Source organism: Rattus norvegicus, chromosome 1, assembly GCF_021556685.1.
Source record: "Rattus norvegicus strain SHRSP/BbbUtx chromosome 1, alternate assembly SHRSP_T2T, whole genome shotgun sequence".
NCBI lineage: Eukaryota > Metazoa > Chordata > Mammalia > Rodentia > Muridae > Rattus > Rattus norvegicus.
In genome coordinates, this window is record NC_141534.1 from 154,633,278 (window position 1) to 154,659,019 (window position 25,742).

A 25,742-nucleotide genomic window follows, 5' to 3' on the forward strand; every position below is an offset into this window, starting at 1 on the left:
ATAAAAAAAATCCAATAAAAAAAGAAAATTCATTTTAGTGAAAACTGGAAAATGAGGTACCGGATATAGAAACAAGTTGTAAAATGCCGATTTTATCGAATAGTCATGTCAAAAGTGGGTGTAATTGTTATTTCTGGTTGTCAAGATGACTATATCTGGAATGAACTACAATCCAGAATTGGATTGCTCACCTGTGATCCAGATCTTGGGGCTGGAAGACAAGTTTCTGGTCTGGATCTTGGTATGGAGATCTTGAGGCATAGTGGCTATGAAATGTTTAGGACCAGGCAAGATAGTACCAGCCTTTTATTCCAGGAGACTGAGGCAAGGAGATCTTTGAGTTCAAGGCCAGCCTAGGTCAAAGCAAGTCCCAGATGCTGGTGTGGTGATACACATCTTTAATCTGTGCCACACCTGCTAGAGACCTAAATAAGGACATTAGAAGAAGGAAGATTCATTCTTCTTCAACCCACTTGCATTTATTTGCCAGCACGTCTGTTGGAACCTACTTCTATAGACCAGCTGAAACAACTTGCTTCGTGGGACTGAGCAGATACTAGCTAGAGTCTTGAACTTCTCATTCACAGCTGTACATTGTTGGGTTAGTTGGACTACAGACTGTAAGTCATCACAATAAATTCCCTCAATATAGAGAGACATTCCATAAGTTCTGTGACTCTAGAGAACCCTGACTAACACAGTAGGCAGACTTCCCAATTTCCATATACAGCAAGATGCCATCAGATGGGCCACCTTCTAAATCACAGGTCTTATCTGCACTCTTATGCTAATAGGAAAGGTATGTTTATCTTTTGTGTGTATATGTGTATGTTTGTTTGTGACCTCATCGTTCCTCTGTGAACAAACTACCACCAAGCAGCAAAGTCCTTTCCCTGCTGGAGTGAACTTTTTTAAACATTTATTTATTTATTTATTTATTTATTATAAGTACATTGAGAGGGCCTCAGATCTCATTACAGATTGTTGTGAGCCACCATGTGGCTTATTGGGATTTGATCTCAGGACCTCTGGAAGAACAGTTAGTAAGAGCCCTAGAATTTTTAAACCTTTCCCAACAACTTCTGAAAGAAGTCTTTGAGTGCTGCAGGGTGTTTTGCAGGTCTACAGACTCAGAGAAGTCTTGTGCACCTGTCTCTTGAAAGAAATGATTTTGGGGCTGGAGAGATGGCTCAGTGGTTAAGAGCACCTACTACTCTTCCTGAGGTCCTGAGTTCAAATCCCAGCAACCACATCGTGGCTCACAACCATCTGTAATAAGATCTGATGCCCTCTTCTGGTGTGTCTGAAGACAGCTACAGTGTACTCATATATAATAAATAAATAAAATATTTTAAAAAAAAAGAAAGAAATGATTTCTTCTCATCTTCCAGTGAAGGCATGTCTTCTGGACTCACTGCCTAGGTGGGAAGGTTTGACTGAATTTTCTTACCCTCACCACCTGATTGAGGGAGCTGTGCAATTTGTTTCCTCTTTTCTGATTTCAATTTTAAGAGATTGCAAAAAAAGTCAAGACAAACAGGAATAGATTTGGAAATCTCTGTGTTTCATCATTTAAAAATTAACCACAAAGTATAGCATCATCCTCTCCCTCTCAGAGGGTTCACAATTGACTCCTTTCTCTTATCACAGAGGCTCAGTGCTCAGTTTGTATTTTTCTACTCAACAAGACAATGAATGTGTTTATCTTCTAACTCAATTTATTTCTTTAGAGAAGAAGCAACATTCTCTTTGACAGTCTATATCTTAAGAAAAAGTAGAACTCTAATAATATATTCACACCTAATACAGTCGCCACCATTTACTTATTGCTCAATAATATTTGCTAATTATACTAATACAAATATCTCTATCAATTATATACTTTTAATTATAGTATATTTTCATCTGAAGTGAAACTCACTTATTGAGAGAAACAATTAAATAGATTCCTCCAGAGGCCTTTCTATCATTATCATGCTGTTATTAGTAAACACAAATAAAGAGAAAAGGAATTATCTTTTATTTTATTGTTGTTGTGTCTACTTGTGTATATGTGGGTGAGGGTTAATATGTGTGGAGGTCAGAAGATAACTTTCTGGAATCAATTCTCTCCTTCCACCTTGACTCAGGTTCCGGGGATTAAATTAATTCCATAAGACTTGCATTGCAAAGCCTTTGCCTCATGAGCTTCTCATCAAACTGAAAAAGAAGTATTGTGTAGCATTGGTCAATATAAACAAGGGTAAGGAAGAAATAGGCATCCTACAAAAGCCCTTCTGTAAGGCTAGACTTTGTCATAATGCTAACAGTCTAGGATGATTTGTTTTGGAAATAACTACAAATTCTAATAAAGAACAACAGTGCTAGAATCTCCTTAGTTCTTTTGTGGTGAATAATAAACTTCTTTATTTTCCCCAAAGATTCTTGCTTTATTCACATCACTTGATTATGTCTTTCTTCTGTGTCTTGGTAGTGAATCTGCAAGGAATAATTGTTATTTAGACCTCATCACAGTGGCCTCTGATATTCTTAAGTATGGATAGAATTTCTGTAGAGGTCATTTGGAGGTTATATAATAGCGTGCTTTTGCAGTAATAACACTTGTAAGTACAGTCAAGGAGGTAACCAGGCTACATTAGTCTATCTAGGCCAGTAGACTCCTTGCCTCTGAATAGTCTTGTTACCAAGGAAAAAAAGATGGACTTTTCTCCTTTGAGAGCAGAATAATACTCTCTTCAAGTCTTATAGAAGCAAAGATAGATAAAAATATCATAAAGCTAACTTGGACTATTAAAAAGACAGGTCCACTCTTTTCCTTGGCATGAAATTATCTCTTGTAGAAACAGTATTTGAGCAGACCCTGGAGGTGTCTAAAACAGAAAATGTGACTACAAGGACCTGAAGTACACTCTGTGTTACATCCGTGCATAGAAAAGGTATGGTTATGGAACTGATTTGCTTAAAAATATGACATTCTAATCACTGAAATCTGGATATATGTATGTGCATGTATTTCAGTCATATGTTATATATGTGTGTGTGGAGAGTAAAAGCCCAGAGACAGAAGAGTTATAGAAGTCAATTGTTGCCCAGAGCTCTGCACCCAGAGCTCACCTGGTCCCCCAGCTCCCTGTACCCAGATCATATACAGGAGAGAGGAGGACTTCCAGAAGTATGGACAATACTAAGAGCTCAGGGGAGATGACCACTTTTGCTCACATTCCTGGGTCAAAAGGAACCTCCCTGTAGCTGTCTGGACTCAGGAACCTAGGAGCAGTAAAGGACAGGATCCTTCTGGTCTCTGCCTGCACCAGAGCTGAAAGCCAGTAGCCAGGAGGACTGACACACCTGAGAGCAGAGGTAAAACTATCACTTCTGTTCTGAGGGACCTGCCAGAAGCCCTAAGGTCACAGGAGCCCAGGAGCGGTCTGGGACAGGATCCTTCTGGTTTCCACCTGCACCAGAGCTGACCCAGTTCCTGCAGCTCTCTATACCCAGATCCTACTGGGAGAAAGCTGGTCTCCTGGAGAGCTGACACACAGGTTGACAACAAGGCCAAGCGACAGCAAGACCAACTAACACTAGAGCTAACCAGATGGCAAGAGGCAAGCACAGAAACCTACGCAACAGAAATGAAGATTACTTGGCATCCTCAGCGTCCAATACTCCCACCAAAGCAAATACTGGATATCCAAACACACCAAAAAAGCAAAATTTGGATTTAAAATCATATCTCATGATGATGATAGAGGACTTTAAGAAGGACATAAATGGGGTTGGGGATTTAGCTCAGTGGCAGAGCGCTTGCCTAGGAAGCGCAAGGCCCTGGGTTTGGTCCCCAGCTCCGAAAAAAAAGAACCAAAAAAAAAAAAAAAAAGAAGAAGGACATAAATAACTCCCTTAAAGAAATACAGGACAATACAGGTAAACAAGTAGAAGCCCTTAAAAAGGAAACACAGAATTTCCTTAAATAATTGCAGGAAAACACAAGCAAACAGGAAAAGGAATTGAACAAAACCATCAGGATTTAAAAATGGAAATAGATGCCTAGAACACATGAAACTCAAGAGGGATGATCAAAATGTGAATGCTTCACTCCTTCTTTAAAAGGGGAACAAGAATATACTTGGCAGGGAATAGGGAGGCAAAGATTAAAACAGAGACAGAAAGAACACCCATTCAGAGCCTGCCCCACATGTGGCCCATACATATACAGCCATCCAGTTAGACAAGATGGATGAAGCAAAGAAGTGCAGGCAGACAGGAGCCGGATGTAGATCTCTCCTGAGAGACACAGCCAGAATACAGCAAATACAGAGGCGAATGCCAGCAGCAAACCACTGAACTGAGAATAGGACCCCCGTTGAAGGAATCAGAGAAAGAAATGGAAGAGCTTGAAGGGACTCGAGACCCCATATAAACAACAATGCCAAGCAACCAGAGCTTCCAGGGACTAAGCCACTATGTATACATGGACTGACCCTGGACTCTGACCTCATAGGTAGCAATGAATTTCCTAGTAAGATCACCAGTGGAAGGGGAAGCCTGTGGTCCTGCTAAGACTGAACCCCCAGTGAACGTGATTGTTGGGGAGAGGGTGGCAATGGGGGGAGGATGGAGAAAGGAACACCCATGAGGAAGGGGAGGGAGAGGGGTTAGGGGGATGTTGGCCCGTAAACCGGGAAAGGGAATAACACTCGAAATGTAAATAAGAAATACTCAAGTTAATAAAAAAATGTAAAAAAAAATGGAAATAGAGAAAATAAAAAAATCAGAAAGGGAGACAACCCTAGAGATAGAAAACCTAGGAAAGAGATCAGGAGTCATAGACCCAAACATTGCCAACAGAATACAAGATATAGAAAAGAGAACCTTGGAGGCAGAAGATACCATAGACACAAATGACACAAATGTCAAAGAAAATGTAAAATGCAAAAAGCTCACAATACAAAGCATCCAGGAAATCCAGAATGGAGTGAGAAGGTCAAACATAAGGATAATAGGTATAGAAGAGAGCAAAGATTTTCAACTTAAAGAGACAGTAAATATCTTCAACAAAATTATAGAAGAAAACTTCCCTAACCTAAAGAAAGAAATGCCCATAAACATAAAAGAAGCCTACAGAATTCCAAATAGATTGGACCAGAAAAGAAATTCCTCCCATCACACAATAGTCAAAACACCAAATGCACAAAACAGAAAAAGAATATTAAAAGCAGTAAGGGAAAATTTTTAAATAACATATAAAGGCAGATCAATCAGAATTACACCAGACTTCTCACCACAAACTATGAAAGCAAGAAGATCCTGGGCAGATGTCATACAGACCCTAAGAGAATACAAATGCCAGCCCAGGCTACCATACCCAGCAAACTTCTCAGTTAATATAGAGGAAAAAAACAAGATATTCCATGACAAAACCAAATTTGCACAATATCTTTTCACACATCCAGCCCTACAAAGGATAATAGATGAAAAACTCCAACACAGCAAGGCAAACTATGCCCTAGAAAAAGCAAGAAAGGAATCTTCTTGCAACAAACCCAAAAGAACAGAGTCACACAAGCATAATTCCACCTTTTTTAACAATAAAAATGAGAGAAAACAGCAATCACTATTCCTTAATATCTCTCAGCATCAATGGACTAAATTCCCCAGTGAAAAAGCATAGAATAACAGACTGGAGAAATAAAGAGAACCCAGCATTTTGCTGCATACAGGAAACAAACCTCGGTGACAAAGAGACACTACTTTAGAGTAAAAGGCTAGAAAGCAATTTTCCAAGCAAATGGTCCCAAGAAACAAGCAGGAGTAGCCATTCTAATATCAAATAAAATCGACTTTCAACCAAAAGTTATCAAAAAAGATAAGGAAAGGCACTTCATATTTACTAAAGAAAAAAAAATCCACCAAGATGAACTCTCAAACTTGAATATCTATACTCCAAATGCAAGGGCACCTACATTCATAAAAGAAACCTTACTAAAGCTCAAAACAAACATTCACCTCACATAATAATGGAGAGAGAATTCAACACTCCACTTTCATCAATAGACTGATTATGGAAACAGAAGCTAAAACAGAGACACAGAGAAACTAACTGCAGTGGCTATTCCTGGTTGTCAACTTGACTATATCTGGAATGAACTACAATCCAGAATTGGAAGGCCCACCATTGATCCTGATCTTGAGGCTGGGAGATACAAGTTTCTGACCTATCTTGGTATGGTGATCTTGAGGCAAAGTGGCTATGTATCCCAGGAGCTTAAGGCAAGGAGATTTCTGAATTCAAGGTCACTTGGGACAAAGCAAGTCCCAGACCCAGGTGTGGTGGTACACACCTTCAATCTGGGACATACCTTCTGCTGGAGATTTACATAAGTACATGGGAAGAAAGAAGAGTCTCCCCCATCTTTTTTTTTTTTTTTTTGCCTGTCTCCTCCCTACCTTGTGGGACTGAGCCACTGTTAGATCTTTGGACTTTTATACACAGTTGGAGAGTTGGACTAGAGACTGTAAGTCATCAACCAATTCTCTTACTGTATAGAGACTACCCATAAGTTTTGTGACTCTAGAGAACCCTGACTAAGACACTAACAAAAGTTTTGAACTAAATGGACTTAATAGACATGGAAGTTGAACAATGTCCTACTCAATGACTGAGCCACAACAGATACAAGAAGACTGAGGTAATCCAATGTATCCTATCATATCACCACAGACTAAGGTTTGTCTTCAAGAAAGAAATAAATAAAGAAGTTAAAGGCTGTATAGAATTTAATGAAAATGAAGGCACAACATACCCAAACTTATGGAACACAATGAAGCAATGCTAAGGATGAAAACTCATAGCTCTGAGTGCCTCCAAAAAGAAACTGGAGAGAGCATACATTAGCAGCTTCACAGCACACCTAAAAGTACTAAAACAAAATGAAGCAAATAGACCCAAGAGGAGTAGAAGTCAGGAAATAATCAAACTCAGGGCTGAAATCAACCAAGTAGAAACAAAAAGAACTATACAAAGAATCAACAAAACCAAAAGCTGATTCTTTGAGAAAATCAACAAGATAGATAAACTCTTAGTCAGACTAACCAGAGGACACAGAGACAGAATCCAAATTAACAAATTCAGAAATGAAAAGGGAGACACAACAACAGAATCTGAGAAAATTTTTAAAAATCTTCAGATCCTACTATAAAAGTCTATATTAAAAAAACTGGAAAATCTGGATAAAATGGACAATTTCCTAGACAGATACCAGGTATTAAAGTTAAATCAGGATCAGATAAATGATGTAAACAGTCCCAAAACTCCAAAAGACATAGAATCAGTTATTAAATATCTCCCAACCAAAAAAAGCCCAGGACCAGATGTGTTAGTGCAGAATAATATCAGACCTACAGATTAAACAGCAACCAACAGATTGGGAAAAGATCTTTACCAATCCTACAACAGATAGAGGCCTTATATCCAAAATATACAAAGAACTCAAGAAGGTAGACCTCAGGGAGACAAATAACCCTATAAAAAATGGGGTTCAGAGATAAACAAAGAATTCACAGCTGAAGAATGCTGAATGGCTGAGAAGCACCTAAAGAAATGTTCAACATCTTTAGTCATAAGGGAAATGCAAATCAAAACAACCCTGAGATTTCACCTCACACCAGTGAGAATGGCTAAGATCAAAAACTCAGGTGACAGCAAATGCTGGTGAGGATGTGGAGAAAGAGGAACACTCCTCCATTGTTGGTGGGATTGCAGACTGGTTCAACCATTCTGGAAATCAGTCTGGAGGTTCCTCAGAAAATTGGACATTGAACTACCTGATGATCCAGCTATACCTATCTTGGGCATATACCCAAAAGATGCCCCAACATATAACAAAGACACATGCTCCACTACGTTCATAGCAGCCTAATTTATAATAGCCAGAAGCTGGAAAGAGCCCAGATGCCCTTCAACAGAGGAATGGATACAGAAAATGTGGTACATCTACACAATGGAATATTACTCAGCTATCAAAAACAATGACTTTATGAAATTCATAGGCAAATGGATGGAACTGGAAAATATCATCCTGAATGAGGTAACCCAATCACAGAAAATCACACATGGTATGCACTCATTGATAAGTGGCTATTAGCCCAAATGCTTGAATTACCCTAGATGCACAGAACACATGAAACTCAAGAGGAATGACCAAAATGTGAATGCTTCACTTCTTCTTTAAAAGGGGAACAAGAATACCCTTGGCAGGGAATAGAGAGGCAAAGTTTAAAACAGAGGCAGAAGGAACACCCATTCAGAGCCTGCCCCACATGTGGCCCATACATATACAGCCACCCAATTAGATAAGATGGATGAAGCAAAGAAGTGCAGGCCGACAGGAACCGGATGTAGATCTCTCCTGAGAGACATAGTCAGAATACATAGCAAATACATAGGCAAATGCCAGCAGCAAACCACTGAACTGAGAACGGGACCCCGGTTGAAGGAATCAGAGAAAGGACTTTAAGAGCTTGAAGGGGCTTGAGACCCCATATGAACAACAATGCCAAGCAACCAGATCTTCCAGGAACTAAGACTATACATGGACTGACCCTGGGCTCCAACCTCATAGGTAGCAATGAATATCCTAGTAAGAGCACCAGTGGAAGGGGAAGTCCTTGGTCCTGCCAAGACTGAACCCCCAGTGAATGTAATTGTTGGGGGGAAGGTAGTAATGGGGGGAGGATTGGGAGGGGAACACCCATATAGAAAGGGAGGGGGAGGAGTTAGGGGGATGTTGGCCCGGAAACCGGGAAAGTGTTTCCCCTTTCGAAATGTAAATTTCGAAACATTCGAAATGTAAATAAGAAATACTCAAGTTAATAAAGAAAAAAATATCAGACCTTCATAAGATACCTAATAACAATACTGTCCAAACTACTCCTCAAAATAGAAACAAAAGCAACACTACCCAATTCCTTCTATGAAGCCACAATTATCCTTATACATAAAATGCACAAAGACCAAAGAAAGAGAACTTCAAATCAATTCCTTTTATAAATACTGATGCAAAAATATTCAATAAAATACTCTCAAAATGAATCTAAGAATACATGAAAATGTTCACCCATCATAATCAAGTAGGCCTTATCCCAGGAATGCAGGGGTTGTTCAATACACAGATATCCATCAATGTAATCCACTATGTAAACAGACTCAAATAAAAAAATCACATCATAATTTCATTCTATGCGGAGAAAACATTTGACAAAATTCAACACACCTTCAGGATAAGAGTCTTGGAAAGATCAGGAATTCAAGGACCATACCTACAAATAGTAAAAGCAATATATATCAAACCTGTAGCCAACATCAAACTAAATGGAGAGAAACTTGACTATACATGAGTATAATCAATGCCACTAGAATCAGGGACTAGACAAGGCTGCATACTCTCTCCCTACTTTTTCAATATAGTACTCAAAGTCGTAGCCAGAGCAATCAGACAACAGAAGGTCAGAGGGATACAAATTGTAAAGAAAAAGTAAAAATATCACTATTTGCAGATGATATGATAGTATACTTAAGTGACCCCAAAAGTTCTTTCAGAGAATGACTAAGTCTGATAAACAGCTTCAGCAAAGTGAATGGTTATAATGTTAACTAGAACAAATCAGTAGCCTTCCTCTATTCAAAGGATAAACGGGCTGAGAAAGAAATTAGAGAAAGGACACCTTTCACATAGTCAAAAATAAAATAAAATACCTCAGTGTGACTCTAATCAAGCAACGGAAAGATCTGTATCACAAGAACATCAAGTCCCTGAAGAAAGAAATCGAGGAAGAACTCAGAAGATGGAAAGATCTCCCATGCTCATGAATTAGCAGGATTAATATAGTAAAAATGGACATATTGCAAAGAGCAATCTACAAATTCAGTGCAAACCCCATCAAATTTCAATTCAATTCTTTATAGAGTTAGAAAGAGCAATTTGCAAATTCATTTGGAATAACAAAAAACCCAGGATAGCAAAAACTATTCTCAACGATATAAGAACTGGGGGAATCACCATCCCTGACTTCAAGCAGTATTACAGAGCAATACTGATAAAAACTTTATGGTATTGGTACAGATACAGGCAGATAGATCAGTGGAACAGAATTGAAGACCCCGAAATAAGCCCACATTCTTATGGTCATTTGATCTTTGACAAAGAAACCAAAACCATACAGTGGAAATATGATAGTATTTTCAACAAATGGTGCTAGTTTACCTGGTGGACAGCATGTAGAAGAATACAAATTGCTCCATTCTTATTGACCTGTACAAAGCTCAAGTCCATGTCAATCAAACTAATAGAAGAAAAAGTGGGGAAGACCCTTGAACACAGGGGCACTGGACAAATTTTTCTGAATGGAATACCAATGGCTTATGCTCAAAATCAATAATTGACAAATGGTACTACCTAAAATTGCTAAGCTTCTGTAAGGCAAAGGACACTCTCATTAGGACAAAATGGCAACCAACGCAATGGGCAAAGACCTTTACCAATCCTATATCTGACAGAGGGATAATATTCATTATTTTCAAAAAACTCAAGAAGTTAGACCACAGAGAATCAAATAACCCATTTAAAAAATGGGTTAAAGAACCAAACAAAGAATTCTCAGGTGAGGAATATAAAATGGCTGAGAAGTACCTAAAGAAATGTTCAACATCCTTAGTCATCAGGGAAATACAAACCAAAACAACCCTGAGAATCCACCTCACACCATTCAGAATGTTAAGATCAAAAACTCAGGTAACCACAGATCCTGGCCAGGATGTGGAGAAAAAGGGACGCTCTTCCATTTTTGTTGGGTTTGCAGGTGGGTATAACCATTCTGGAAATCAGTCTGGAGTTGTCTCAGAAAATTGGACATAGTACTACTTGAGGACCCAGCTATACCACTCCTGGGCATATACCCAAAAGATGCTCCAACATATAACAAGGACTCATGCTCTACTATGTTCACAGCAGCATTTTTTTTTATAATAGTCAGTAGCTGGAAAGAACCCAGATGCCCTTCAACACAGGAATGGATACAGAAAATGTGGTACATTTATACAATGGGATACTAATCAGTTTTAAAAACAATGACTTCATGAAATTCACAGGCATATGGATGTAACTAGAAAATATCGTGAGTGAAGTAACTCAATCAGAAAAAAATGCACACATGATATGCACTCACTGATAATTGGAATTATCCCAAAGCTCAGATTACCCAATATACAATCCACAAACCACATGAAGCTCAATTCAGTACTTCTTAAAAGTGGGAGCAAAAATATTCATAGGAGGAGCAGAGCCTGAAGGAATGGCCATTCTGAGCCTGCTCCACCTCTGGATCCAGTCTGTATACATAGAGCCAGCACATCCTGACAATATTGCTGATGCCAGAAGTACATGCTAACAGGAGCCTGGTATAGCTCTCTCCTGGGAAGTTCTGCCAGAGCATGATAGATACAAAGGTGGATGCTTACAGCCAACCATTGAACTAAGAATGGGGTCCCCATTGGAGGAGTTAGAGAAAGGACTGAAGGAGCTGAAGAGGCTTGCAACACCATAAGAACAACAATACCAACCAACCAGAGCTCTCAGGGTTCAAACCACCATTCAAAGAGTACACATGGACAGATCCATGGCTCCAGCTGCATATGTAGCAGAGGATGGCCTTGTTGGGCACCAATGGGAGAAGAAGCCCTTGGTTCTGCCAAGGCTGAACTCCTCAGTGTAGCAGAATATCAGGGCTAGGAGGTGGGAAGAGGTGGGTGGTTGGGTGGGGAAACACCCTCATAAAAGAAGGGGGTGGGCGGATGGGATAGGGGGTTTATGGAAGGGAATCCGTAAAAGGGAATAACATTTGAAATGTAAATAAAAAATACAATAAAGAGAAAAGAAATCAATTGTTATCAAACATTTGAAAAATTTCATTAACCCACACATGAAAACTTGTATAATTGTTATTTTTACTTTGAAATTTTTATATTTTCTTATTCTTTTATGCAAGGACAGATTATTGCATCAAATCTCCTATGAGTGGAGTTATAGACATTTGTTAGCTGTTACATGAGTGCTGAGAATTTAATCTGAGTCCTCTGAAAGAGCAGCAGGTGCTCTTAACCAGTGAACCATCTCTCTAGCTTCCATGAAAGCTTGAATTATAATGGTAATTTTGAGTTGATTGAGCTTCCTTCCAGTAAGGATGTGTGTAACGCAGCTCACAACCACTTCCTTTTTTCTCTTTTTTTTCTTGGATATTTTCTTTATTTGCATTTCAAATGTTATCCCATTTCCTGGTTTTCTTTCTGGAAACCTCCTATCCCATCTTCCCTTGCCTGTTTCTGCTTCCTCACCTACTCACCCACCCACCACTCACCCACTCCCTCCTAACTCCCCGCCCTGGGATTCGCCTACACTGGGGTATTGAGCCTTCACAAGACCAATGGCCTCTCCTCCCATTGATGCCTAACAAGGTCATCCTTTGCTACATATATGGCTGGAGCCATGGTCACTTATTCTATGTATACTCTTTGTCTCTGGGAGCTCTGGGGTGTCTGATTGGTTGATATCATTGTTCTCCCTATGGGGTTGCAAACCGCTTGAGTTACTTCAGTCCTTTCTCTAACTCTTCCATTGGTGACCCCGTTCTCAGTCCAATGGTTGACTGAGAGCATCTGCCTCTGTATTTGTCAGGCTCTGGCAGAGCCTCTCAGGAGACAGCCATATCAGGCTCCTGTCAGCATGCACTTTTTGTCATTCCCAATAGATTCTGGGTTTGATGACTGTATTTGGGATGGATCACCAGGTGGGGCAGTCTCTGGGTCTTTCCTTCAATCTCCACTTCACATTTTGCCTTCATATTTCCTCCTGAATATTTTCTTCCCCCATCTAAAAGGGAGTGAAGCATCCACACTTTGGTCTTCCTTCTTCTTGAGTTTTATGTGGTCTGTACTCAGCTATGAAAAACAATGACTATATGAAATTCTCAGGCAAATGGATGGAACTAGAAAATATCATCCTGAGTGAAGTAATGCAGCCATAAAGGACACACATCGTATGCACTCACTGATAAGTGGATATTAGCCCAAAAGCTCAGAATATCCAAGATACAATTTACATACCACAATTAATTCTTTTGACTGTTGTGCTATTGAGACATCTATACTGTGGCCTCATGTATCTTTCACAGTTTGATCCTGGAAATGTCAAATACTGGACAGGTATCTTTCTGCGCTTAAGGCTTTTCATCTCAAGGCTTGGATGCTGTCAGTAAATATCATGCATTTAGTCCTGCTATTAAGCTAGATTTTTATCTCACATGAAAGAGAGAGAGGGCTAAAGTTTCAGGCTCAAACAGCAGCAGCATCAGGATAACAGTGAGCTTCTTCAAAATGACCAAATGGTTCCAGTGCTACCATAATCTCTGGGTTTCCTTAAGCTATATACATTTAAATTGGTTGGGCATGGTTATTCTTATTAATTTCCTTAGCAATATTATGAACTAAGCTTGGCACCATGAAATGTTCTCTATTTTATCATCTGAATGACCTTTATAAAACTCTAAAGTATCTAAAATTATTTCTAAGCTGCATGTATTTAAACCTTTAAGAGATTTCTACTACCATTAAATTGAAATCCAACTTGGAAAGTCAGTGTAACAGTGTTAGACCCATAAGCACTGCAATTCCTGGTTCTAATACACTCTAAATCTGTGTTATTTTAGTTTCTTTGCTAAAATGCAGAAAATGAGGATAATGATATCAGCTACCTCATGAAGCTCTTGAGAGTATTTGAGATGATAATGAAACCAAAGCCATTCAAAAAGTTCCCAGCAGTATTTAATTGTAACCAATGTGATATTGACACAGAAGGCAGGCCTTCTGCAGTGGGTTTTTTTCTAACTTTTAAATTAATATGCCTGAAACTCTGTTGAGTTTCTTAAAGATGATTAGACCAATTTATACATAAAGGCTACAGTGTGGTCATCCCTGTTTTCAGTCATCATACTTACCCAATCCACCCAATCCAGTGCTACTGTACAACTGTATAGAGAAAGGGTCTAGACCCTGGCCAAAATATTTCTTTGAAATTTCCCGGGATTCTGAGTAATGAAAGCCCCTTTTATCCATGAAAACCCTTTCTTTGCAAGTTAAAAATCCGAACTTTTATTTCAGGTAGATTTCTAGAAGATTGTAGAGTATTAAAGTCTACATCTCCTTTGGAGAAGATGTGGTAGAAAGCTGCTGAGCAAAAATAATTAGGTGCTTTGGAAGAGTTACGAGAAAAATAGAGGGCAGAGACATTTATCTAACTTTTAAATTAATATGACTGAAATTCTGTTGGATTTCTTCAAAGATGATTTGCCCAATTTACACATGAAGTCTGCAGTGTGGTCATCCCTGTTTTCAGGATTATTAAGGTGACCTATTCAGAATCTCAAGGAATCCTCTTCATCCATATCTCAATTCAATAGATATTTGGTCACTGTCCTGGCTAGTTTTATGTCAGTTTGACAGAAGTTATAGTCATCTGAAAGAGAGAATCTCAATTGGGAAATTGTCTCCATAAGATCCAGCTATAGGCAGGTAAGCCTAGAGGGCACGTTCTTAATTAGTGACTGATGGGGAAGATACAGCCCCTTGTGGGTGAAACACCCCTGATTTGACAGATCTGGGTTCTATAAGAAAGCAGGCTGAATAAGCCACAAAGAGCATGCCAGTAGGCAGTACTCCTTCATGGCTTCTCTATCAGCAATTGCCTTCAGGTGCCTGTCCTCACAGCTTTAAATGATGAACTGTGATAAGGAAGTGTAACAGAAATAAACCTTTTTCTCTCCAAGTTGACTTTGATCATGGTGCTGGGTCTCAAGCTGGGCTCACCATTGGTCGGCTATTCCTTCAGAATCTGCTCCATCTTTGCCCCTGCATTTCTTTTAGACAGGAACAATTTTGGGTCAGAAGTTTTGTAGGTGGTGTGGTGTCTACATTCCCCAACTGATGGTCCGATCTGACATCAATAGGAGGAGAGACTCTTGGTCCCCAGGAAATGGAATAACATTTGAAATGTAAATAAAGAATATAGAGGTAGTCTCTTCAAGTTCCATATCCCCATACTGGGCATTTCCGCTAAGGTCACCCACATTGACTCCTGGGAGCCTCCCTTATCTCAGGACTCTAGGACTTCCTAAAGATTCTGTTCATCCCCCAAACCCTAGAACTGCATATTTCCACTCATTCTCTAGGCCCTGTGGGCTTATCCCGTCTCACTCCATTCTAGATCCTGTCCCCTATTTCCCCTCCACCTTCCTCTCCCACCTAGGCTCATATGTCCCTCTGCCTCTCATGACAATGTGGTTCCCCCTTCTAAGTGGGATTCAAGCATTCTCACTTGGGCCTTTCTTCTTGTTTAATTTCTTTGGGTCCATGGGGTGTATTATGTGTATTCTATACTTTTTGGCTAACATCAACATATGAGTAAAGACATGTCCTACATGTCATTTGTGTCTGGGTTACGTCACTCAGAGTGATATTTTCTATTCCATTCACTTGCCTGTGAAATTCACGATGTCCTTGTTTTTAATAGCTGACTAGTATCCCATTGTGTAAATATAGCAGATCTTCCGTATCCATTCTTTGATTGAGGGACATTTGTGTTGCTTCCAGTTTCTGGCCATTAGGAATAAAGCTTCTATGAACATAGTGGAGCATGTGTCCTTGTTATATGTTGGAGCATCTTTTGGGTATATGCCCAGGAGTAGTATAGCTGGGTCTTCATTTAGAACTATTTCCAATTTTCTGAGGTACTGCCAGACTGATTTCCAGAGTGGTTGTACCAGCTTGCCATCCCACTAGCAGTGGAGGAATGTTCCCTTTCCTCTACATCATCGCCAGCATCAGCTGTCAGAGTTTTTGATCTTAGCTATTCTGATTGGTATGACGTGGGATCTCAGGGTTGTTTTTATGTTCATTTCCCTGATGACTACAGATATTGAACATTTCTTTAGGTGCTTCACAGCCATTTGATATCCTTCAGTTGAGAATTCTTTGTTTAGGTCCATACCCCATGGTTCTTAGCCATTTGAGATTCCTCTGATGAGAATCCTTGTTTAGCTCTGTAACACATTTTCTTGATTAGATTATTTGGACTTTTAGAGTCTAACTTCTTGAGTTCTTTATATATTGTGGATATTAGCCTTCTGCTGGGTTACTGAAGGTTTAGTGAAGATCTTTTGCCAATCTGTAGGCTCTTATTTTGTGCTATTGACAGTGTCCTTTGCCTTACAGAAGAGTTTCAGTTTTACGAGGTCCCATTTATCAATTGTTGATCTTAGAGTCTGAGCCATTGGTTGTCCGTTCAGGAAATTTTCTCCTGTGCCAATGCATTCAGGTAATTTCCTACTTTCTCTTCTATTAGACTCACAGTATCTAGTTTTATGTTGAGGTCCTTGATCCACTTGTATGGGAGCTTTGTGCAGGGTGGTAAATATGGATGTGTCTGCATTTTTCTATATGCAGACATCCAGTTAGACCAGAACCATTTGCTGAAGATGCTTTCATTTTTTCATTGTATGGTTTTGGCTTCTTTTTCAAAAATCAAGTGTCCATAGGTGTGTGGATTTATTTCTGGTCTTCAATTCTATTTTATTGATCAACCTGTCTGTTTCTGTATCAATAACATGGTTTTTATCACTATTGTTCTGTTGCTCTTAAGTATAGCTTGAGGTCAGAGATGGTGGTTCTTCCAGAAGTTCTTTTATTCTTCAGGATTGTTTTGGTTACCCTGTTTTGGGGTTTTTGTTTGTTTGTCTGTTTGTTTGTGTTTTCTCAAGTAATGGTGAGGATTGCTCTTTCAAGATCTGTAAAGAATTGTGTTGGAATTTTAATGAGAATTGCATTGAATCTCTCAATTGCTTTTGGTAAGGTGGCTATTTTCACTGCGTTAATCTTACTAACTCATGAGCATGGGTGTTCTTTCCTTCTTTTGGTATCATCTTCCATTTCTTTCTCTGAGGACTTGAAGTTCTTGTCATTCAGATTGTTCATTTGCTTGGTTAGAGTTATACCAAGATACTTTATATTATTTGTGGCTATTTTTTTAGGGTGTTGTTTCCCTAATTTCTTTTTTAGCCTGTCTATCAAAATAAAGGAGGGCTACTGATTTCATGAATTTTATATTCAGTCACTTTGCTGAAATTGTTTATCAGATGTAGGATTACTAAACATGAAGTTTTTCCACCTTTCTGGTTGTATTGCTACAAACCCAATGCATGTTAGGCCCCATGTTCCCCAAGAGGTAAATGCTGTCATGGATATACCAAATTGATAAGGCCTCAGATAGAATCATAATAATGTTAGAACATGCTTGTGGTATCCAGAGAATTCAATGGTTTTTTTTTGTTTTGTTTTTTGTATTGATGAGGATAATTAACATGACAATTATGAGTTATGATAATACTGTCTACCAAATTCTCATTCCTGCACTCCTGACTCCTGATTTTCCACCCTCTGCTTTCGCTTCTGTTTCGTCTCATGGTCAGTGAAAGGCTGTGGTCTAAACTTCATTATGAAAATATATTCTGTAACTGTTTACTGACTTCATATATGAATTAGTTATGCAAATCACCCTTGTTGTTCTGTCCTTTCCCTTTCCTTTCATTTCTTCCACTTTACTTTCTCTTTTTCCTTGTATAACATATTTTCTGTGTATGTATGTATATATATGTACATATATACATATATATTTGCACAGATGAACTATATATATGTATATATATATGTACTATGAACTATATATATGTATATATATATATGTACTATTAACTATATATATGTATATATATATATGTACTATAGAACACACACACACACACACACACACACACACACACTGTTCATGTTTTCTCATCCTACACTGTTAATTTACCCTATCTTTTTCAGTATCATGGGGTTCAAACTTAAAATTTTTAAATGGGAAACTGAGAATGTATTTGTATCGAATATGTTCTAAGATCTCTATCACAGTGGTTCTTTGACTTTTTTCTTACTTAAAAATTGATGCATAACTGTGGTTTAATCAATTACATACTTATGAGGCAAGACATTCGATAATGTTTGACTAAGCCAAGTTCATGAAAACTTCTCTGTCAAAGCAATGAACACATGTTCTGCCTCAGAGTTTCCTCCGTGTTCCTCCCTGTTGTTATCCATTGCTGAGTTATCCTACGCTCCTTGCTCCAGTCCATGCTTATTCTCCTCTGAAGCTATTCCTCCCTTAAAGCCTATCAGCCAGACAAATACATATGCACATATTGGATTTGCAAATAGACTAAATTATCAAGTTTGCTTAAAGTGGGGGCAGCAACAATTACATAACTGTTATTATCAAGAACTATATTTTTTCCTAAACCTTTCCTTCTGGGAGCCTAGAAGAGACTATTGTGTAATGTTCAGCATTCTAAAGCCTGTGTTTGTTTTCAGCACATTTAAAGTAAAATATTTTTCATCATTCTCAATAGGGCAGACAAAGGCTTTAATTAAACAAATGTCACATGGGAACGCTTGCCCTCCAAGCCTTTAGTGGTCCTAATTAGCAGCTGCAGCTGTAGACTCTATCAATATTAGATGGTCTGTTTATTATGTCCATTTATATCACAGCCATCAGGGAGCATGTTGAAGGCACCCCAGAATTATCAACTTTAATTAAAATTATTTCAAATGGTGAGGAATATAATCTACACGAAATGGTCCCGGTAATAGAGGGAGATGAAAACATACAATATTTGGACTATTCCTAGGGTTTTTTCTGGAAGACTAAAATAGAGTGTTTGGTATTCTTATTGTCGAAAATTTCTTGAGAAAAAAAGACATGAGAGGAACAGATTGAGTTACAAAGATATGTATCAACCAAATTCAAGCATTTCACTTTTCCCGCCTAGAGTTTCTCAATGATTGCCTTGGTGACACTAGGACTTGTAATAAGTAGGTAGAGGGATGGGCACAATAATTTCATTAAAATGCTTCATAACTTATTATGTAACAAGTTGATTATGCAATGTTAGGTCTGAAAACTCATAGAAATGTATTTCATAGATGATTGATAAATAGATAGGCAGACATATGGTTAATAGATAGATGATAAATGGTACTTGATGTTTTTAAATTTAAAACATGCAAGGCTAAAAAATATTAAGTCCTATGGTGGGAGAGATGGCTTAGTAGTTAACAACACTTGATACCCTTCCAATGGATCTGAGTTTGATTCCCAGGAATCACATGGCAGCAAAACACTATCTGTAACTGTAGTTCCAAGAGACCCACTGAAAACATATAATGCACAGACACCATACACATAAAATAATAAAATAAATAAATCTAAAAATGGATTAAAACTATTAAGTTCCTTTCAATTACCTTTAACTGAATGAGTATGTGCCTTTGTCTGATTTTGAGTCCCAAACACCTTTATATACTATAGGATTGCTCAATATGTCAAAAAAAGGTAAAATTTCATTGAGTGGCTCCCTTAAAAATATTTAAAATGCTTCCTTTAATTTTTAATGTATACAATTGTTTTGCATATGTATGTCTGTGTACTGTGTATTCGCCTGGTGCCTGCAGAGACCAGAGGAGGACATCAAAAACCCGGGACATCAGATGGGTTCTAGGAGTAGAACCTGGGTTCTTTGGAAGAGCATCCAGTCCTCTTAACCACTGAGTCAACTCTCCAGCCCTCAAAATTTTATTTTGTTTTTCTTTAACATTTTTTTCTAATTTCTCTTTGTTTTCTTTTCATTCATATCAGTATAATAGACAGTTCTCAGGAGCAGATTATATAAGATAAGATATGGGAAAGATTTTGGCTTTTGAAAATTGGCAGTTCATTCTCACTTTCCATCATGTCCTTGCTTTAGAAGACATATTGATACAAAGGATCTAGGAGCTTTCTTTGGTGGGTGAGTTGACTAATTCCCATTGTAAAGCTGTATTTGAGGATAAGCTCAAATAGACACTACCCTTCATGTTCTATGGAAACACAAACCAGTTTCACTTGTTCTATTTTCTGGGGAAATAATTACAAGGGGCATGTTTCCAAAGTGCAAAAGACAGGAAAATTGAAAGGAACCATAAGCAATGCATTATAGGAATGCTGTAGTCAGTTAGGAGATTCATCTAAATGATTTTACTGAAATTTCCTCGAAGGCACAACAGAATAAATTTATGGCTTGACATATCCACAGCAAGCATGAAATTTATGTAAATGAACTTAGTTTTATATTGAAAATAGCACAGTTCTACACATCATTAAGCACACACATACACACACACACACACACACACACTTTTAAAAACAAAGTTAACTAAATTCTTTTCCTCCACACCTCTAATGACTAAAGTGACAAGTCATGAAGTGTCATGAAGACATGTTTTTGCTCCAGAAAAATATTCTCTTTTTATCCACAAGTGCCTGAAATAGCCCTAAATATCCTCAGGGAGATACAGTATACATCTAAAGTATAAAAACTTGGAAAGCATTTCAACTCAGGTAGATATAGCCTTTTAAAATTTGTTTCTGAGGTGATCATCGTTACTGTATTTTGCCACCAAACTTAATATTTTGATACATTAGTGATTCATAGGAAGTTAATTAGTTCCAGATGAGGACAACAGAGGCCAGAGAAAATAACTTACCTTTTGTATAAATGTTTCACGTTTCTATAAATGCTATACTGATTGCATGTTAGAACATTCAAATTAAAGATTTCCATGAGCTTACTTTCAAACCAAAGAAGGATTTGATGGAAAGTATGGAGAAACCATGTTGCTAAATTTTGGGTTTTATAGCTTGCTCCATTTTGCATTGTTAAAGTGACTGCCTCAGGGAATTGCTCCATTCATGTCTGAGACTCATTTCTTATTTTCTCCAGCTACAGAAGTTTACTAACTAGTTACAGCTGCCAGCTTGGTCCCTCTCTGGGAATTGCTTTTCAAGCACTGAATGTGACCCAAGGTTATATCTGGCTCCTATAATATAACCTATAATGCTTCTTAGAGTCATCTAGTTCTATGCTCCCAAGGAGATGAGTTCTACATTACTGCAGCACAAGTCACACGCTTATCTTCTTCAGCCTTAATTCCCTCACCCCCTTGCAGATGGTGCCATTTCTACAAACACGTGCTTATTCTAGAGTCTGCTTACTTGGAAGCTCAGTCTGTGACAACTTCTCAGCTAAGGAGTTAAATGCCTTTTGCTTGTTTGACAGGTTTGTTTCATTAGGGTTCATCTGTGAGCTGAAATGTAACAATATGAGGGCTATGTGAATCTGAACTATCTTTGGAATGTTGGCCAGAAAAATCTGCAAAATGACTATTTCCAGTTTAATTGTCTTTAATATAAGTGTTCATTATGCTTCAGGCAATGTTTCTTAATATCTTGTAAAAGGCATTAGAACTCAAGTCCTGTTTCTTCAAGTCAAGTAGTTCCAGCTTGCTTTCATCACTTGTATTTTCAGGAGAGCACATAGCAGAACATCTCTACCCTCTTAATTCCGAATATGGCTATCACACTCACTTTGTCTATTTTCAAGTAAGTAGAAAAGCTCCTGCCTTTGAGTGGCATTATCCTTCCCTGCATGATCAATGGTGCTGTAGAAGATAGACATATTCCGTTGCTAAGCTGGGTCCGAAACACAGCCCAGAACCCCCAGGACAGTTCAAGACAGACCTGGAGAAAAACAGAAAAAGAAATCTTAGGTGTTTGATGTTCCAGTTATGCCAGGATTGTTTGTTTATCACAGTATAACCTAACCTGATTTACACATAAATTTCAACTAGTAACTAGATTATTGTCTTAACTAAGATGCGTTAGTAGAGAATTACAGTCTTTCAGCTAGAACGGAAGTATCGTTTACACCTGAATGTGTCTTAAATCGTACTATAATTGACAGAATTTGTGCTTGCAATCAAGCGGATATAATTTAATTTAAACACCCAAGCTATCACATGTGGTTTAATACCCTGGCTTTAATGTTTATTTCTTAGATTCTGTTTACTCCTCAGTAGATGAAGCTAATACTTTTATTATAGCATTGAAAATGGTTTGATAGCTTCAGAAAATAAGATGGTTTAAGAAGACGAATGACAGTACCAAAATTGTTTTACAGGATGTTGCCAGCCTGCTTTTGCCCATTAATGGATGGGGAGGGGTGCTGCAAAATGGCATCTTCTTGAAATGATATGTTTACTGTATTCTTGAAGTCAGCAGCTATTGTTACCTCCCCAACATCCGCCAATCAATGTTCCAGCACAGATAGGGGATGGGATCTCAAGGAACCACCCATAACTGAAGAACTATTGGCAATAGCCACTGTGGGAAAAGAGGCATTCTTTAGAGCTGTGACCACAGGTAGGCTGTTGATTGTCTATTGGATGACCCATTTATGCACACAAATTCAGTAGTAATTGAACCCAGTGAGCTTAAAAAAGAAGCAAACATGATGCTGGCAAAGCAGTGTGTGGTGGAGTGTCCAAGAGCAGTTAAAGGAGAGAAATGGAGTGTGGATATATTATATTGAGTATGTGTGTGAAATTCTCCAAGGTTTTTTTAAAAATCTTTCATAAAAGTCCTAATAAAAATCAGATGAATTTTCATATCTGTTTCTCCACTAGGTCTGCAGGGGTGACTGATAGCTTCTTGTGACCTCTAGAAAACCATGTTGCAAATAAGAGTGCAGATCCAGTAATGTGTTATTCATAAAGAATATGAAAACAGATCGCTGTTTAAAATGCAGATTCTCTAGGCCTATCACATTCAACAGATTAGACTGATAGAATATGCTGTGTATTTGTCCTTTAGACAACCCTTCTCTGAGATAGAAAAGTTATTGTAGAGAACAAATGCTAATACTTTTTTCCTATATGCTTACATTTAAATGGTTGACACCCCCCAAAAAAAAGCTTTCAATGGAGTTCTTGAAACAATCTTCATTCCATCAAGGAAAGATCCCTCACTTCATTGTGGCTGCCTCAAAGGAGACTCAACAGAGCTCTTAAGGGAATGTGATTCACACTTCAAAGCGATACATCTAAGTGGAAAATCTTTGTGAATTATTTGTGTCTCTGGGTGTCACATGAACTGTAGTCTGAATAAGGTGAAGTTAGCTGATGAGGATCAAGAAGCAGGGATCTGGTTCTTGAAGTCTGAGTAACATCAGATACCTATGAAATGAGGGCAAAGACTTCAAAAAGTTCCTCATACAAGTGAGTCATTAGAGCTTGACATCTTTTGGACAGAACTTTTATTTTTTTGTAGTTTAGAAACAGATATGTTTTTCATCTGTTATATTATTATTATTATTATTATTATTATTATTATTGCTATTGTTATTTTTAATGGGAGTCTCACTTTGATGTCCAGGCTAGTCAGATTCTTTTGGGATCATTTGTTTCTCTCAGTCCAGTCTCCCAAGCAGCTGAAACTAAGGGCATGTGCCACCATGCTATGTCTCCTTACAGTCTTTTCAGTAGTGGTCACGGATTTGGCATTGCCACCTTTCTAGCACCCTTTACTTCAAATCACTTTTCCTCAATTTTATCGTAAGTAAATAGGTCAACAACAGGAGGTTGAAAGTACCCAAATGTCCTGTGCCTAGAGGCTTTGCTGGCATGACTGCTGTGTTGCATATGCATCAGTAGGTGGCAGAGAGGAGAAAGGCTATGTCTACACTCAGTGTTCTAACCTGTGAACATCTGAATGATTAGTAGCCTAACAGAGAAACAGGAACCCTGAGAAGACTACCAGAACAGCACCATGTAGTCATGGATGAGTTCCAAGGCTAAGAGCAAGTTGTAGACAAGAAGAGCCCCACTTGGGACGGTGGGCCCTGGAGTCAGAGATTGAGAAAGATAACCCTTGACCCTTGTAAGGGGGCAATTGGGCAGTCAGAGAAAGAAGCAAGCCTTAAAGTTCCACCAGAATGGCACTATGTGGCCTCAAGAGGAAACTAGCCTGAGATGACAACCAATCCAGTGCTGCACATGCCTGGTGAGGGCTGGGAGACCATACTGGAGATGACTCCTGCCTGTGGCATAAGGTAAAAGCAGGGCATAGCACTTTCAAGACCATTCCTGGAATGACCTAGATACTCAGAGACCCTGGGTGCCACTAAGAGGAGGAGAAATGAGAGAGAAAGAGAAACAGAAGGATGTAAGCACAATAGAGACAAAACTCAGATCTCGCAAGGGTAGTGAGGAGTAGCTTGATGTGAGTAGCTAGTGATGCCAACTGGGACCATGGTGAGGGCCTGGCTTGTGCTACCACTGAAGGCTATGCCTGGGTCCATGGTCCTATAGCAACAGTGCTTTGTTACCACCAAACTCCAGGAGGATATCCTTGGTCTTGCCTGCTACCTGGGGACATACTAAGGTCTGAAGGCTGTGAAGAACTAGCTCCATCCCTCACCTAGAAGTCATGGGAGAGCCTGCCCTAAGGGGCATGAGAACTAAAAATCTGACTCCCATCCCTGGCCACCTGAAGTACTCAGGAGAGTGGGTCTGTATATTTCTGGTGTTGTGGGTGCTCTGACCCTGAGGATATAAGCATGGGAGAGCTGGCTCTACCACACTCCTTTCTTTTGTAGCAGTGTGGATAGAGATGCTCTTCTTCACTCTAGCCTCTTACCACCTACAGAAGGCAGGGGACCTGGCCCTGGGGTCATGAGAGCAGGAGAGCTATACCTGCCCCTCATCATCTTGGGAGAGCAAAGTCTATGCCTCACCTGGGTAGTACATTAGAGCTGACTTTTGTGGTGGGGTTGATACGTCTGGGTGAGCTAGTCTTGAGGATATGAAAGTCTGAGAGCTGGTCCTGCCCCTTCTCTGCCTTGTACCTCCTTGCCTTTTACCATCTATGGCAGGCAGAAAAGCTGATACTGAGGTCATCAGAGAGGGAGAACTTCCCTGCCCCTTACCTGCTGCAGCATTCAGGAGAGTAGGCCATACTTCATTTGGGCAGTAAAGTACAGCTCTCTCTGGATGTGGGGGTGGTAGGGTTAGCTGTCCTGAGGGCATGAGTGGGAGAGATACAGCCCTGCCTTTTGTCTGTTGTGAAGCGATATCCAAAAGGGAGTGGTCCCCATCCCTCTTTTTGCCCTTACCATAGGCAGTTGGAAGAGGTGGCTCCTATGAGGTCATGAGGGCAAGAAAGCTGTCCCTGCCCCTCACCTGCTGCAGCATTTGGGAAAGCTGGCCCTGTATCTCACCTGTGTAGCAAAATAGAGCTGAGGGCAAGGGGCATGAGTGAGATAGCCCCAAGGGTGTGAGAGTGGGAAAGCTGACTCCACAATTTGTCTGCTGTGCTGCAGTATGGATGAGGGAGAGTTGCCCTCATTCCTCAACACTTAGAGTAGGCCCTGGAGAGCAGAGAGTTCACCCCAGGGTCATGAATGTAGAAGAACTGACCATGTCCATCACTAACTATAAGTCTCAGGAGAGCAGGCCTTGCACCTTACCTGAGCAGCAGGGTAAAGCTGGCCCTGGTCACCGGGGCTGTAGGTGAGCAGGCCCTGAAAACATGAAAGCAGTAGCACTAGTGGGCTCACAAGTTCAGATTCCTCTCAGGTCCACAGTCAGAGTTTGAATTGGTCCACCATAACATCTATCCTATTAATGAATGCTGGGGTACATAAAGGGCCCATCCTACAAATCTAAAACT

General features: G+C 39.3%; 1 non-coding gene across 1 annotated transcript; it reads left to right on the forward strand.

The window, feature by feature from the left end:
• Window positions 1-23,671: 23,671 nt before the first annotated feature.
• Window positions 23,672-23,803, forward strand: LOC120100413 (small nucleolar RNA SNORA17). The gene has a single exon (XR_015655944.1). It is a non-coding gene; the product is annotated as a small nucleolar RNA SNORA17 (small nucleolar RNA).
• Window positions 23,804-25,742: the final 1,939 nt, after the last annotated feature.